The sequence below is a fragment of the Mirounga leonina genome, unplaced genomic scaffold, assembly GCF_011800145.1.
Source record: "Mirounga leonina isolate KUSES-001 unplaced genomic scaffold, KU_Mleo_1.0 Mir_115, whole genome shotgun sequence".
Taxonomy (NCBI): Eukaryota; Metazoa; Chordata; class Mammalia; order Carnivora; family Phocidae; genus Mirounga; species Mirounga leonina.
Window position 1 is genome coordinate 36755777 of NW_023270268.1, and position 17876 is coordinate 36773652.

General features: G+C 41.4%; 1 protein-coding gene across 4 annotated transcripts in view; it reads left to right on the forward strand.

Annotated features, from left to right (window-relative positions):
• Positions 1-17876, forward strand: part of ZBTB38 (zinc finger and BTB domain containing 38) — a 127064-nt gene that overhangs the window by 53011 nt on the left and 56177 nt on the right. For 3 of the 4 annotated variants that reach the window (XM_034995973.1, XM_034995964.1, XM_034995957.1), the window contains one exon: positions 12592-12657. The exons of the other annotated variant lie outside the window; for it this stretch is intronic. The gene's annotated coding sequence lies outside the window, so the exon portion shown is untranslated. The remainder of the gene's footprint in view (positions 1-12591; positions 12658-17876) is intronic. 4 annotated transcript variants of the gene reach the window in all.

A 17876-nucleotide genomic window follows, 5' to 3' on the forward strand; every position in this document is an offset into this window, starting at 1 on the left:
TGATGCATTTCTTTCCAGTTTTTCATATATATATATACACACAAATTATTTGACATGGTATTTTATATGCTTTTTCTCATCCCACTTACAATGATGTTGTAAACATTTTTCCAAGTCACTAAATGGCCTATGAAAATTTGATTTTGTTTTTGTTTTTTTAAAGATTTTATTTATTTATTTATTTATTTATTTGACAGAGAGAGACACAGCGAGAGAGGGAACACAAGCAGGGGAAGTGGGAGAGGGAGAAGCCGGCTTCCCACTGAGCAGGGAGCCTGATGCGGGCTCCATCCCAGGACCCTGGGATCATGACCTGAGCCGAAGGCAGACGCTTAACCCACTGAGCCACCCAGGCACCCCTGAAAATTAGATTGTGTTGTGTTTCCATTGCACTGATATGTCTTAATTTATCCAATCTTTTTTTTTTCTTTTTTTGATGGGCATTTTGATTGCAGTGCTCTGCTGTTACCAATCTGTAAACATTCTTATAGATAAATCTTTGTGGACATCTTAGGGAAGATTCCTAGACTTGAATCAGTAGGTCAAATGACCTGTTTTTAAAGTTCCTAATGCACATTGGTAAATTAGCCTCCAGAAAGACACCAGTGTCTATTTCAAAACCTAAATCCCCTTCAGTTTCTCATGTTAAAACGCATGCTCCTAGGCCCCAGTGGCATCAGAAGCTCTGAGGAGGGAACCTAAGAATATGCTTTTTAATATACCCTCCTAATCCTTATGCACATTAAAGCCTGAGAACTGTTGATATGCTGCATTCAATTCAATAAACATTCATTTCAGCAAACAGGGAACCCTGAGATAGTATATCTAAACTAGAATTTAAACTTAAAGGCTCTTTCTTGGTCTCTGAATTTTAGATTTTTCCTTAATCGTGGTATGGTATAGTTGAAAGATTGTCAGCTAAGGAATCAGGAAACCTTACTGTAAATATGAGATAACTGAGACCCAGAATGGTTCATTTACTTCCAGGTGGTTACCCAGAGATTTAGTGGCAGAAGTAAAACTAGAACTTCAGTAGACAGAGGACCCAGATCCACCCAACCTTTCAGTAGCAGAGACAAGGCACCAACGAGAAGATAGACTCCTCAGGTGAGACTCTGCCTCAGCCAGGAAACTTTTATCTGCCTTCTCATAAGCAGGGCCATATCGCAGGACACGTGTGGGCAGCCCAGACCCCAGGAGGGGCCCACGTGTCCACCTTGGTCACCTAATGAAGCCAGATCACTGTGTGCCCTAAGCCCTGAGGTGGTAACACTGAAGCTGGACTGAGGAGGACATGGGGCAGCCAGGCAGGTCCATGCACAAGAGCAGAGTAGGAGGTGAGGTCCTGAGTCAGAAGGCAAGAGAGCAGAGACTCATATTGTGATCAGATTTAGGCATGAGCTGAAAAAAAGACAAAGTCAGAGCTAGCGGGGAGCTGAATGATTCAGCCTCTAGGATGGATTCTACATAACTTCATAGTCTGGGGAAGTACCTGCCCCTAGCTGCACCTGCCTCTTTAAATCTGAGAGGCGCTGTGCACTGGGCTGCCTTCTGACAGCAGGTAAGTAGGAGCACCTGGCCGAAGGAGAGGCAATGGATCAGAGAAGAGGCCCCTGAAATTGGGAAATTGGGAAAATTCTGTTACAACAGAGAACATAGTGAACAAACAACAACCAAATATAATTTTCTTTTAAGTATAACCTAAGAGGAAGTATAACCTTCCATCTTGTCTGCATTACTCTGCTCAAGCCAATCAGACTATACCTATTGGTCACTGGATGGCATATGGCTGCCCTTCCTCATTCTATCCCAGCTTCTAGAGGGCCTCTCTCATATCATTTGCTTTCAAGTTCAACCTTCACAAACTTCTCAGCTCCTGATGATCCCTGGTTCATGTTCAGGTTCTATAAGTCACCATTTAGGTTCCTCTCTGCCCAAGCCCACATCTTTCTCCTGTGACTGCACCAGGTGAAGGGCAAGAGTCAGAACCTGAAGGAACACGTCTGCTGCACCCATTATACATGCTTAGGTGCCAGGAAATTTGCCTGTGATCCTCAAGCTTCACTGCTTCTGTGCAGAGTCTTCATTATCTCTTGGCTGTCCCCACATAGGGTCACTGCTCTCCTGATTTTTGGCCTTCTGGTCCAAACTCATAGAGCCAGGGCCAGGATGAGTATGGATTCTGGGAAGGTCTACAACATCCCTTCAATCAGGGGTATAACAGATGGAGGGTGGCTTCCCAGACATGGCTGGGGCAGTTCAAGTCATTGCTATGATGTTGACTCTATGCAAAGCCCATCTCCCTGGGATCCTTTACAATTTCCTTGGCTGAGGCACCTCCTGATACTTAGATAGAGTTCTAATTACTGACAAGACCTGGATCCCTAGGCCAAGAGGGTCCATGTGGTGGTGACAGCAGTGCCTCCCGATCTAACCCCCAGGAGGTAAATGTTGGAGTTCTGTGACACCCAGACAAGGTGTCCACATGCTGCTGGTGAATCCTAGATGATAAACAGAGTAGGGAGTCCAGGGGCAGAAAGTGGTCAGTGGGGCCTGTGATCTGACAAGTGCCACTGGTGATCCCATTCTTCCCCCTCTATGCTGACTCCATGTGCACTCCCCACACACCTTGCTAATGAGTAGCTAACTTTAGGAATAAAAAGCATTCACACAGTCTCTGTCCAAAGCTGCTGAACAACCCTGGCCCAGGCAAATTCTGTCTCTGCTCCATTGCAGTCTTATCATGGCTTTCATATCACCTCCTGAGAGAGTGACACTGGTACCAAGTCTGCCTGTCGGGCCAAGAGGTACTGCCTCAAAGAAGCCCAGCGTCCCCAGATAGTGATGTCCCACTATTGCAGTCAGGAGCAACTGGACAAACCTAAAGACTCACCGAGTATGAAGAGCCCCATTTTCCACCATTGAAATGCCAGACAGCTCAAACTGCTGTGTAGACAAGTATTAAGAAAGCTGGAACAGTGAGAGATATCTGAAGCCACCCCACCCCCTCCTTGACTGCCATCTTGACTGGACCAGCAAAAGGAATCCCTACACATCTATCAGAATGGCTCAAATGACAAATACTGATGTTCCCATATGCTGGCAAAGATATGGAACAATTGGATTGCTTATGCACTGCTGGTGGGAACATAAATGGTGTAGCCACTCTGGAAAAGAGTTTGACACTTTCTTATGAAGTTAAACATACATTTACCATACAGACCTACTCCTGGGTGTTTACACGAGAAATGAAAACTTATGCTCACACAAAAGGCCGTATATCAATATTCATAGCAGTTTTATTTCTTTTTTTTTTTTTAAGATTTTATTTATTTATTCATGAGAGACAGAGAGAGAGAAGCAGGCTCCCAAGGAGCAGGGAGCCCGATGCGGGACTCGATCCCAGGACCCTGGGATCATGACCTGAGCCGAAGGCAGACGCTTAACCATCTGAGCCACCCAGGCGCCCAGCAGTTTTATTTCTAGTAGCTTAAACCAGGAAACCAGCGAGACATCCCTCAAGGGGAGAATGGATAACAAAACTGTGGTACATCCATACCATGAAATTCTATTCAGCAATAGAAAGCCGCACACTCTTTACATATACCTTGAATGGATCTAAAGGTATTATGCTGGGTGAAAGAATGCCAATCTCAAAGGCTTACATACTGTATGATTCCATTTATAATATTCTCAAAGAGACAAAATTATAGTGATTGAGACTAGATCAGTACCAGAGGTTAGTGCTGGAGGGAGGTATGACTCTAAGAGGGTTAGCATTGGATTTCTTTGTGGTGATGGAATAGTTCTCTATCTTGGTTGTGATGATGGCTACTCCAGTCTATACATGTGATAAGATTTCATAGAACTGCACACACACACACACACACAGCAGGTAAAAACTGGTGAAACCCAAATAAGGGCCACACCTGAGTTAATAATATTGCACCAATGTCAGTTTCTTGCTTTAGACAATGTGCTGCACTGGTGTAAGATACTCTCATTGGGGGAAGCTGGATGAAGTTATATAGTTACTGTCCTATTTTTGCAACTTTTTGTGACTCCTAAACTATTTCCAAAAATGTCATTAAAAGCAACTTCTAAAAACTTCAAGTTTAAAAAAAGAGAGGGGTGTTCTCTACCTCAAGAAAGGGGTATTCAGTGGCTGGCCTCTCTTTTATGAGGAACTCCTATTGTTTATTTTGCCACTTTCTAATTTATGAGTAGGCTTCTACGACCTCGACCTCTGCTTTTCAGAGACAGCCCATCTCAGATGGAATCAAAGCTCAAGTATTCCAGCACTGAGTGTGAATATGCCCCCTTTCCCCTCCCTGAGACTTGTAACTTCAAAGCGAGGTAAAGACTCAGAGATCTAAGAAATGGTCTCACGGTGAAAATCTAGGACAAATCCTCCTTCTCACCCCTGCACAGTGATTCCTTTTCTGGAATGGCTCTTTGTCTTCTCTGCTCTTCATACAGATTATTCTCTTCACCTTCGCCAAATGGCCCCTCCTCTAATGGAAGGAGATTAACCCTTCCTTGCCCCCTTTCAATCTCATTCAGCTGAGGGCTTGCTTACAGCCGCACTGCTCTCCCAAGCCTTGTACCACAGCTGAATACTACAGCGGGAGACTGCTGCCTTCCCTCTGAAGCATTTACGCTTCTGTCGAACACCTTTTTGCCAATTTGGGCATTGGAAAGGACAGTTTTGAAATTAAACTTATGGTGAGCCGCCTGGGTTTGCAGTATGGAATTGCACAAGGCCATGTGCTACGTCAAGGGGTCCTCGCTGTGCTCACTACCTTGAGGGCCCCGTCTTCATGAAATTCTAGCATTATTTACTCCCTTGCTTTACAGAGGGGTCCCCAGCATCACCGAAGATGGAAGCTGAGCGTATGGGGCCGATTACGTGGCATCCTGTCCGGATATGACGAGACACTCACACATAAGACACTGTCCCTCAGGACTGGCTTCAGCCCCCAATTTCCTGCCATGTGTTATTGCAGGGATTCATCTCAAGGGCCCGCAGTGAGAAAGGACATAGGTGCACCGTTCTTGGGCCTGGTGGGGGGACTATAGATCAGGACAGTGTGCTAGAAAGGTGACAGTTTGAATTGTTGATTTTCAGTAGGCGTTGATGAATCTCCTAGCTTTGCACCTTTTGGTTTCAAAACCACACTGAACAATGGAAAATGAAACCTGCAACTTATTTTTAGCTGTTCATGCTAACTCATGAGATTTCTTTTTGCAAACCAAATAGGATAAAGCTAGCGACTTCAGCTAGCTAAACTTAATCTGATTGACTTAAATAGCAATCAAGCCTCCTTCTCTGATACTTCTCAAGTGACACTTGGTCTTGGGTGATATTTTGGCCAATATTTACTGTTTTGCTTAAAATTACACTTACTTGAGCTTAAAAAATTTAAACAAGTATACTATAACATTTTCTTCTGAGAGGAATTGAGAAGCAAGTTATGAGCCCTGTTACTGGAATCTATTCATTAATTCGCTTATTCTATAACCATTTATTAAATACCTACTTACATGAAAGCTTGGAATTTTTTTTATTAATTGAGCCAGTCTATTGCATTACGAAGAGCAGAACCCTAGAAATTAATAGGGCTTTTATCCTGGTTGCTCGAGGTCTTCAGATATAATACTGTCTTTGAACCTGATTTTCTTCACCTTCAAGAAAGGGTTGATGGCATCCTGCAAAGTGCCTCCCCATCCTATAGTTCTATGAAACGTACGCTGACACCAAGGGCCAAGGAAATGTTGAGGCCCATTCTGGAGGCAGTGGTGTTGCTGTCAGACCACTCATATTTCTGTCTCCCCTTTCCCTGTTGTAGGAGGGACAGATTTAAATAAAGCCTGTGATCCACTTGCCAGAGAACTTGTGGCCGCCCTTGGTAAACAAATGATTAAGTACTTGAAAGACTTCCATAGGTATTTTCAGTCCCCAGTTCCACTCCTTAGTTCATGGAGCAAGTTCTCCTATTTTAGGAAGTGGCTTCATGAGACAAAGCTAAAGATTCCACTGGTAGTGGGGAGAGCAGAGAACGGACTCCCAGTTTGGTGTTGGTCAGTGAAAAGCAGACCCACATGAGCCCTCTCCATGGCACCAGATGGTGCTCTAGGTGCCGGGGGAGATACACAGATCTTGCAGGAAGCAAGCCAGAGACATGAATAAAGGTAGATAATTCAATACAACAAAAACTTATTCTGCTTTTATCTTCAGTCCAAAGGAAGTGAAGATTCACTGAGGTTTGTTAAGCTGCTCTGGTGAGATGAGGTGCACTGTTATGGCCTCTCTAGAGCTGTGTCATTTATCTGAGAGAAGAGAAAGCCAGTGACTTTGTTCCCAGGTTGAGTCTTGGAGTATTTGTTGCCCAGGATGAAAGACTATCAGGAGAGGATTATGTTCTCTCACATAGGGTAGCTTTTACCAATCTGTAAGAGTTCTTTCTCCTCCACTTTGATTTACATCCCCACCCCACCCCTTCACCCTACTTGCCAATCTCTCTAGAAAGAAGAAACTCCACCATGTTGCTGAATATGTGTTTTGCAAATGCAGGATCTAGTAAAACCTTGTTCTACTTGCTCTCCACTTGGGAAGCGGCAAGCAGTTGTGGCCACAGATGAATGTGTGACTAGGGATGCAGGAATGCTCTTGATCTCCATGTGCTCACGAGGGCTTTATTAGTGCCATATTACAAATGCACTGAGAAATAAAAGCAGGAACGATTCTGTTGCTAAAGTTGAAGTAGTGATACCGAAATGGTGGTGAGACCTGTTGAGGATATTCTCACAGGAGAGTCTGAGTTGGGTTACAGTGGAGCAGACGTGGTCCACCAGAGTCTCCTTGGCAGCCCTAAGTCACTTACCATCTTTTCTCTGTTGAAAAGCACATGGTGCACATTTCCCTTCTTCCTCCAGCTCTTTCCTGGAGGGTAACCTCAGTGTGGTCCCCAAGGTTTGCTGCCTCGTCCTTGCCATCAAATATATAGTCCTTTCCCATTCTTACACAGATGCTAATGGATAGGAGTGAGACAGCTCGTGTCTAAGAATTAGAGGCTTCCCAGAGTTCAGATTCCTCAGTCCTGTCCATCCATCAACCATTCACTCTACTGCCTCCTGAGTACCGAGGAACATAATCCTCCTCTCGTATTCCCAGGCAGAGTGGAGCTGATTAGAAAGCCCCGTTTGAGAGCCATCTGGTTGGCATATAAAATTACTGCCAATGAGCAAGATAGTCAGCTGGCCACATAACCAGGAGGCAGGAGACTTGGAGTCCAGCTCTTGGCCTAACCGACCTAAAAAGCAAGCTAGGCTGGATTTTTTAGAATCACAAACTGTTCAGAGCTGGAAGGGATCTTGGGGGCAAAATGTAAGATGCTAACAGAGAGAGTTAATCACTAAAATGGTACATTTGAAAAATTAACCACGGGTGAGGAAAAATGTCTTACTCAGAAGTTAGGCTTTTAAAAAGTCGGTTTTTTTTTTTTTTAAAGATTTTATCTATTTATTTGAGAGAGAGAGAATGAGAGAGAGCACATGAGAGGGGGAGGGCCAGATGGAGAAGCAGACTCCCCGCCGAGCAGGGAGCCCGATGCGGGACTCGATCCAGGGACTCCAGGATCATGACCTGAGCCGAAGGCAGTCGCTTAACCAACTGAGCCACCCAGGCGCCCAAAAAGTCGGTTTTTAATATATGTTGGGGAAGGAACTCATAATACCAACTTAGTTTATCTGTTCAGGACAAAAATGTTATTTGTGAATGGAAACCAGGTCAGTCTTGATTGTTACACTGATTTTTCTTTAACTGATAATTTAGATTAGAATAGTCGGGCTCCTGGGTGGCTCAGTCGTTAAGCGTCTGCCTTCGGCTCAGGTCATGATCCCAGGGTCCTGGGATCGAGCCCCGCATCAGGCTCCCTGCTCAGCTGGGAGTCTGCTTCTCCCTCTCCCTCTCCCCCTGCTTGTGTTTCCTCTTTCGCTGTGTCTCTCTCTGTCAAATAAATAAATTTTAAAAAAAAATTTAGATTAGAATAGTCTAACAACCTGATAAAATTTACTCACAAATTCTGAGTATGTTAGGTATAAAAGGGAACAAGATATACATTTTAATACAGGAAATGGGCAAACTCACTTATTAAATGTGTGATCTTGGGCAAATGACCAGATCCCTCTCAGCCTCAGCTTCCTCACCTGTAACAGGAAAAGACACCTGGTGGAATGTAAGCTTTTCCATTTTGCTCAGATGGAAATGTAAGTTTTCCACTTCTTTCACCTCATAAAACATTTCCAAATTACAACAAATCTCTGATCCAAGTTATTAATCTGCTTTCTACTCTTAACTTTTCAACATAGTCTAATGGATTCCTCCTCTATTATCTTTTCCACCTGCTGGCCTAGCCTGTCTCCAGTTGGTGGCATCCTAGGTACCCACAATGCCCAGGGCCTGCGAGTTTAAGGCTGGTTCATGTGAACCAAGTTAGTCCTAGCTAACTTGGGGAGTGGGGATCCCTTCTACCAGGGCTTCTGCACAAGAAGAAGATTCCTACATTAGGGCAGAATGTGGATGGAGGAGGTTTTATCCTCTGAGGATCGGTGGAAAGATCTAGACTTTGGCATTGGTCAGACTTAGGTTTGAATCCTAACTCTGCTATATACTATGTGATGAGAAATACCAATTAGTTCCTCACCCAAAGTTGACGATAACTAATGCTCACCTTGAAGGATTATTGGGTTAGAATTAAATAATATAACAGCCAAAATATTGAGTATGTAGTAGGGTCTCAATAAATGGTTACTATTATAGCCTTAGCTCTGACCAAGGTAGAAAGCAGAAGTTCCCGCCTAGCTCTCTAGGCAAGATGTAGATGTTCAAAATAGCATTGGACTTTCCAAAAAATTTAAGTTAAAATATCATCCAAAGTCATTTTTAGTCATTGATAAATTAAGTCACCACGTCATTTCCAGGGCTAACTACATTCATTATAGACAGATGTAATAACCACGTAAAATTTTCCAAACATCTCAATTCTAAGAATTTAAACAAAAACGTTATATTTGCCGAAATTTCATTTGTAAAAATTTAGATTAGAATGGCCTAACCTGATAACAAATTTACCCACAACTGTTGAATGTCCATATTAGGTGTAAATGGAAACCAGCTGTAATTTTTAATGCAGTGAATGGAGTAAAGAAATGTGCAAACCAGTCGAAATGTTTATAAACCAACGATTCCTCTGGGACTCAGTGCCCTGACTTTACTCTTTTTTTAAACATACAGAGTCAAGCTTTGTTCATACTTGAATTATGTACCTTGCATAAGCCATGCAATTTAACTTTAACCCACAGGACTGAAAATAAAATGAGCTCAGACTGCAGAGCAACAAGACTGTGAGCAAGGAAGAGTGTTAATCAAAGTGAAAGACATACCCCTCATTGCTGCCTCTGTACTTCTCTAGCCTGCTCCTGTCAGATTATTTAGGTTTCCTTATACTTGACTCCTCAAAGTGGCAGAAACAGGTTACAATTTTTATCATGAAAAAGGGATTTGTCTTTTAAATTAATGTTTGTGTATATGCCCTGAGGAGGTTGATGAGTAGCATGCAATTTTTAAAAATCATAAGCAAATGCATACCCTTGCCACTTGTAATCATGACAAAGCCTAAGTAATTCAGGCATGAGCATGGTTTTTTGTTTTTGTTTTGTTTTTTTTAAGGGCAAAACAGGATTTACTAGTCGAGAATGTCTGCCTAAACAAGCTCATCTATCTGAATGCTTTCAACTGCCGTTTAAATTTAACACAAGCAGGTTTGGTAAACGGGCCAAGTTTGCTCATTGAGCACTTTTAGAACATCACAAAATAAACCGATACATGGCTTTTAGGCTCATTTTGACAGAGGGTGGACAGAGAACCCACTGCGAGGTTTGGAAACCGCTTGCCTTGGCACCAGGTTTAAGAATATCAGTAGGGGACATGACCACATTCACCACCCTGTCCCTGTGAGGACATAACACTGTTCACTCATCTCATGAGTATCTGATATGGATTACTGTCCTTGTCACTGTCATTTATTATCCCAGGCAGAGGAGGCAGCGACTTAGTTCTACGTGGTCAGTGTTGATTCCACATCGTGTCTATTTAGCCTACATGATAGTAATTTGTGAGTATCTTCACATGATTGTCAGATGTTGTTAGTGGGGAATATCTGAACAGACACTAATAGCCTCAAATGCCTGGGTGTTCACTTCAACCTCCTCTGACCCCACCCTAAGGACCCTTCCCTATAGATGACCGTGTATTAAATTGGAACCTTGTAACTCAGCCTGATAGTCTCTCTAATTTTTGACCCCCATGGTAAAAAGGAGGAATTAGCCTAAGGACACTGCATTCTAATTTTCTGTCGCTGTCAGTGCTAACCAGAGCTCGTAGAGCAATGTTGTGGGGGTGGGGGAGATGGTTCCACCATTGGTGTTAGACCAGGAGCTACTGTTTCCGTTAGAGCCACGTTTATTTCTGAAGTAGTTGTGGGGGAGAGATGTGTTCCAAAGAGAGAAGAGGATTCGGCGTGGTTCAGGTATGACTGCCCATCTGGACAACGCAAGCCAGAGACTAAGTACATGGGATAGAGGTGGGCTGGTGCTTCCCACACACTGAGCTGAAAATCACTTGGATTTGGGGGAAGGAGATAGCATGAAAGCTAGAAACAAAAGATCTGGTTGTGAAACCTAGTACCTAAGTTAAGATGTTCGAATACATTTTCTCCCTTAAAAAAATTCTGGGGAAATTGAATGTTTTTGCTAACCTGACTATTTTTAGCCAGTCCTCATGGAAGATGGAGGCGCTGGGAAACTAGCAACCCCAGAAAATATTAATTCATTTTTGCACGTGTTAAAATTAATTAACATTCGTGTATTCAGTGATACAACAAGGCAATTAAAGACTTTGGAGAGGTAAGAAGAAAAATGTAAATATATATTCAAAATCAGGCTCATAGCATTTTATAAAAATGTTGGCTTACATCCAGGATCTAAGGGTGGGGGTGGGTATGGTTTCTTTGTAGCTGAAGAAAGTGGAAAAGAATCTGCTCTATTTCCTTAAAAATAAAAGACTTCTTGTTTTATACAGCATGGTAAATGAAATGCTTTTCTGTTTTTTACCTGCCGGCAGTTTCTGGAGGAAATTTTTCTAGCAAGCTATGCTGTTTTCCTCTCTTCGGGGACATGGTGACACTGGTTCTGTAGCAAAACAGTATTTGCTTATTAGGCATTTCTTCAAAATCCTGAATAAGCAGCTCTTTCCACATTTTTTGTTCCACATGTTAAACATTTCATTGCAATTTGAGCTTCAATTGTGTGTGTGTGTGTGTATTGATAGGAAGGATTGAAAGGGGATGCATAAGAATTCTTGAAGGTTTTTTTGTTTAAAAAAATTAATTCCTACAATTATGTATTGGACTCTCTACAGAAGGCAATTCCAATTTATTACACAGAGCCAAACTAGATCTCATCAATCTTAAGCAGCGGGGGTAGGGAGGTGGTATTGAAGAAGACATGAAATTTGGTGTTTGAGTAGATGAGATTTAATTTTCGGAAAACATTTCACTCATAAAACGGATGGCACCCCAGTGTCAGCCCTGACCTCCATGATGTCAATGTCATCGTGCAAGCATAGCTAAGATAAGCCTCAAAGTAAAACAAAGAAACATTGCATTTCAGCACACACCAGTTCTTCTCTTAAAGCATGTACTATGTATATACATACAGCCTTTTGATATTCCTGTTAATGCCTTGTTACTTTACAATATAGCTTTTGGAGAGGGAGGGAGGAGAAAAATCATTTTGCATGTTCTATGTTCTGAGCAAGCGCGGTAAGTACGCTGCTGCAAGTCGTAACATTATTTAGGTCAGTATCCTAAGGATAGCTTTTGTCGTTCACGATGGTCAGCTATACATCCAAAGGAATTCAGCATAAATTTATTTTTCTGTACTGATTTTATTTGCTTCTAAGTTTAAGCAAATTCATTCACATTTTAATACAATTGCAACTGAGAAGGTATCTGGCATTCTGTACTGCAGATACATTTAGCAGGATACATTTACACGGCTTGTGGTTAGAGGTGATAGCACGGATACAGACAGCCCGATCATGCATTCTTCTACAAGCCTGCCGGCATCATTTAGGATCTGAAAAATAATCTAGAAAAGCTATACCCTATATAATATTATTTTTTACTTTACAATAGCTAACTGTTTTTTGTTTTGTTGTTGTTGTTGTTAGCAATTCTATGAAATTAATCGTCTACAAAATGCATCCCAAACCAGATACATACTGTATTGAAAGCTTTCTTCAAGAAGATATGACAGTATTCATTCCAGCTTATTTTCTTCATTAGCAAAAGGATTGTTTGATTCTCAGAAGCAAAAGGACACATTCATTGTGCAGCAGCTCTGCTTAAGTGTATGAAATGCCTTCTACTGTCTGGTTGCAGAATTTGGAGTTTGCTAAACAGTGTTTAGTGATTGGGCTCATCTTGCATCACCAGTTGATGACATTTTTCTTTGTTCCCTCCTACCCAGTTGAACCAAGACTCTGAGGCTGATATGCAATGTCACTTACAACATTAATCAGATACTGCATTTAAGGTGAGCTGTCCCTTGCCTCCTCCTTCCCCAGTGCTCGTGTGCTGCATGCAGTGCGTATCTTGCTTCTGCGAGCCTAAGATGGCAGGCAGGATTAGCCGTGCTTTTGCTGTGTGTGCATGCTGTGTATAGAATTCATTACACGTTGCCTAGTATTTCAGATGTGAGTATGTAAATGCTCGGTATGCCATATCATCTGGTAGCGAAGACTTGTTTTTGCCTCATTACAGCCTTAGATATTTCAACATCACCTTTCAGTTCCGATTCATTTGCCTCTGGATGTTTGCTTTTCATCACGTTCAAAATAGGATTTTACCTTTTTTTTTTTTTTAACAAAGCCAAAAAAAAAAAAAAACCCTAAAAACAAAAACAACAACAAAACTCTGCTACCAGATGGTGTCTCTCCTTTCTTCTTGCATTTGCTGTCTTTTAAATAATGTATGTTGTATTGTTAATTAATGTGAATATCAAATTAAACACTTGAAACTTACATATTTATTATGCAGGTAGGAGGCAAGGTGGAATCTATTTTTAACTCTTATGCACTCCATGGTGTGCAAACAACTTGGTTCTCAAATTTGTATTTTCAGTGCTGGTATCAGTGGTTTGATTTTCAGCAAATGTGACAGTGGCCTTTGCAGTGGTCAGCTCCGGGCTTTGAACTCTCAGAGGAGGAAGGGAAAAAAAATTCAACACACCACCTCCTTGGTTGCAGCCTCAGAGAAACCTTGGATGAGAAACTTCTTTTTTTCAATCCTGTTTTCCTGTTGATAAATTCAGTTCTCGTGATCACAGTACATTCAAGCTGTTCTGCGTATGATTTTGTGTGTGTGTGACAATTGCATCTAAAACTTGTGAGCAAGAAGACGGAGAAATCAGTTGGTCTCCATCGCTTTACATAAAAATGGCTGAGTGTCTTGTCATGCTAGCACTGCATTAAGTGATACATACAGGTAGGTCGAAATTTGCATGTTTTATAGATTTTTTTGAGCCATGCAGCAAGAATTGTAGATGGATTAAAATATGACTTTTGGAACAAACATTAAATAAGACAGCTGTAATTTTTTGGAGGGAGGGCATTAAATTGGATAGGCTTTCCTATTCAGATACTATATAAATATATAGCTTTGATAAACTCACAAAATGATTCTGCTATAATAGTGAGATGATTCCTTTTTAAAAAATCATATATATGATAGGTGTGGCGCCATTAGACAACAAAAGAATTTTTTGAAAAGTCTGTTGATTCAGCTCCATTTTAGCTTGAAACTAAAAATAAATGGGTTTCTTGAGATAATTTCAAAGAGCGCAAACAAGCTTAATAAGAAACATTTAAAATATTTAAATTTTAAGAAGCGGTCTTTAAACGTGTTGTATGAAAGATGGAAATAAAAACTTACATGCTTCCAAAATCAATTTTAGATAATATAGAAGAATAAATATGCTATTTGTATATCTATTATCCGGAGAGATGAGGAGTTACAATTTTTGAAGGGGGGAGTATTAAATGTAGATGGCCCTATTAGAAGAAAAAGAGCTTCACTGAATGAAAAAGAGTCCCTAGAATGGTTCATTGCAGATCATACAGCTGTGGTTCTGTAAGTACCAAATTCTGGCACTTTTCAAAATAATTTCATGGGCTCTTTCCTTTGAGCTTAACTTCCGAAATATATTTTAGTTTCAAATTAACACTGGGCCAGAACCTGTTTCCTTGGTAACCAAATCTTGCTTAAAAATGCAATAGCAGATATGCAAAGGATTGTCTTAAAAAAAGAAACAAATGGTTAATGAAAATTGTACAGTTCTTTTTCCTCTCATATAGAGTCTGGACTGGTTTTAGACGTTTTTAAATGCGGTCTTCAAGCCTTAAAAATTAAGCCATATTTCTACACTTATAGAGAAAGCTTGCACAGGGAGAGCTTTTTTCTTCCTCATTTGTGCTCAGTACTTTCAAAATTAAGGTTTTCTTTGTAACATGCCCCAGAATGCTGGTCAAGGTTTGTGTACAGAGGTGTAGTTTCATTATCACTGGTTCACCAGCGCCCCTGAAACAAAAGGCATCTCAGAAATTCTGAGAATCAGAAAATGCTTGTGCTCTTGTTTTCCCTGATCCCTCCATCGGTAACCTCAGAGCTCTCGGTAGAGAAGGACCCAAACCCAAGCCCACCCCCCCAATGAGAAGTGCACATGGAGCCTTTGTGGGAACGTCTTTGTAGATGTGCTCAGAGGAAGATACTGGCAAACCTGAAACCTCTATGAGGTTTGCTCCGATGTGAAGAATATCGAGACTCAGAACCATCTGTGTAAATAGCTGCTTTATTCTAGCAGTTGGTCTAATGTTCCAAAGTACCGTGTGTAAAGTCAAACCTCTTATGGGCTAAAGGTTTGTTGCTGCTGTTGTTGTTGTGTTGTTTTGAGGCCAACTTGAATATTTTGCTTGGAGTCTTTCTCTGGCTCAATGATATCAGAACATGATTCATCCCATAGTGATTTCGTTCTTTGGGCTTGCCATGAAATATCCCTCCTGCAACACCTTTTCTTTTCTTCTTCTTTTTTTTTTTTTTTTTTTTTTGGGCTGTTCGGGGGGCCATTTTCCTTCTTGTTTGTGACTAAAAATGACTAAGTACATTTTGAACGTAACATCAATCAGAAGATCGTAAACTGAAGGGGAATGTCGGAAACCTGATTCAGTCTTGCCTGTTTATTTCAGTAACAGTAGCATTAACAGTTGCAGGAGGATCAAGCTAATTGTCATTCACTCTTGAGCAAATAATGAGCCAGGCATTTGTGATTAAGACACTATTGCTATTCAGAAAGATTACAACTACAATGTCTTCTGTTTTGATAGGCCGGTACAAATCAATCATTTTGAACCTATTTGAATCTTAATCACAAGATTAGATGGATACAATGCGATTGTTTTACCACAAAAATGAACGCCCGATAGATTCAACAGTGTATTTCTTCTTTATAAAATGTTGATCCTTTTATTGTTAACTCAAGCATGGTTGCGTCATCTTGTAGATTTTCATACCTAATGATTTTTTTTTTTTGTGGCATTATTCATTTATGGTGCTCTTGGTCTTGCCTAAAAGAATTTTAAACACAATTCAAGGAGGTTGAAAGCCAAATTAGACCGTTGGGAAGTATATTGTACCGTTGTCATTCTAATAAATAGACCACAGAATGGAAGAATGATTATTATTTATTACTTTGTTGTGTTTCGCCTTAATGCTTTGCCTTCATATTTCACAGAAATATTTACAAGGCACAAGGCTTTTCTAAACGTACCCATTTGCAATTATTATTGGATGTCCTAGTCTAGCTAAAAACACTTCCCGATGATCGCAGAGATGGCACCTACCCCTTCTCATTGTTTAAAAGGCTGGGCTTAACCCATTTACACTTTTTGGCTAAGGTGCTTATACTGGGCAGGCCAGAGCAGGTGCGACAGAAAGAATGTGCAAACAACTGCTTTGTTCTCACCAAAACAAAATGAGCAAATCTCTGGTTTCCTACCTGAATGATTTATAGTCTACAATTCTCAACTCTTTTTCTTTGGAGAATAGGAAATGTTTTTCTGAGCCTTAACTCAGTAAGAATACCAATATAGCATCTCTTGCCACTAGAGTTGCATTGATCTACTTCATTCATTTCCGTGGATCCCCCATAGAGAGACTGGCAGCCAGACCCTGTTTTGGAGCTGGTTGGTAGGGGAAGAAGGATCAGTAAAAAGATCTAGCTCCTCACTGGGTGTTATATGCAAACAATGAATCATGGAACACTACATCAGAAACTAATGATGTAATGTATGGTGATTAACATAACATAATAAAATAAAATTTAAAAAAAAAGAAGATCTAGCTCCTTTATCTTTAATACCAAATCCTGCTAAGCCTTTGAGTTCCTGGAACCATGTGGTTCATTCTAACAGCTCCCTTCCAGGGGAAATGCTGTTCTTAACAGCTTTGTTGGTAATTAAATATTTGACACATTTATTGAGCACCTACTATATGCCGGGCATATTCCAAAGGCTGAAATAGAGTAATGGGCAAGAGAGATCAGGGCCTGCTTCTTAGAGACCTGTCTCTAGTGTAGCGGAGTGGCGGGGATGGGGGAACTCAAAAATAAGTGTGTACACAATTAAGGGAGACAAGTGCAAAGAAGAAAATTAAAATAAAAATTTAAAAGGCAAGAACGATATGTTGGGAGGAGGAAAGCCACCGTAGGATGATTGGCCTTCCTGAGGAGGTGGCATTTAAAAGCGGAGACCTGCATGGTAAGATGGACCCAGCCAGGTGGAGTTCTGAGGGGATCATCACGAGGCAGAGGAGTGCGCGTGCTCAGACTGCAAACACCTTTCTTTGTGTAACTGCCACTATAACAGAGCCAGGTCTGACGACTTGGCAGGTTAAGCCTTTCCTAGGTCAGCTTCCCCTGCAGTGAGAAGGGTGGGCCAGGCCCATGGCTGGTTTTGGTCAAATTGCCAGGACGCAGTGCCAGTGAGGTTACTGCCTTTGACCCAGTCCCACCCTGAAACCAGCTAAGAAGGTGCAGTGGTGCTGATGAAATGCTGGCATAGATTTAGCGCGAACCCCAGAAATCCGCAGAAGACAGGATTCTCCGAGAGTTCTTTTTCGTAAGAACTCCAGAAAGTCAATTCATGACAACACATTGACATGACCGTTTCCTTTATTTTTTTCCAAAAGCAAATGGTGGAAGGCTCTGTCCCACCTTGCCAATGAATTGTCTGTGTCCTCTAACACCTAAAACTCTTCAGTTTTACAGATCTCTTTGCCTGACAGTGGCTTTCTAAAGACCTTACTACTTGGAGTGGTATTTCTCTATTTGAGCAAATAATACCAAAGAAATTCTTTTTAAGAACCAGATCGCTTTTAGGCTTTTTAGGTTAGTCTGCTGATAAAGCTCTGAGAACAAAGGGATATGATAGGTTTGCTATATAAGTTAGAGACTATAAGACCCTTGGGCCGCCTGGGTGGTGTAGTCGGTTAAATGTCCAACTTAGATTCCGCTCAGGTCGTGATCTCAGGGTCCTGAGACTGGCCCCTGCGTCGGGGCCCTCAGTGCGTAGTCTGCTTAAGACTCTCTGTCCCTCTACCTTTGCCCCTTTCCCCCTTCACTCACTCACTCACTCTCAGATAAATAAATAAATCTTTTTTTAAAAAAAGAAAGAAACGATAAAACCCTATGAAGGCTTCAGA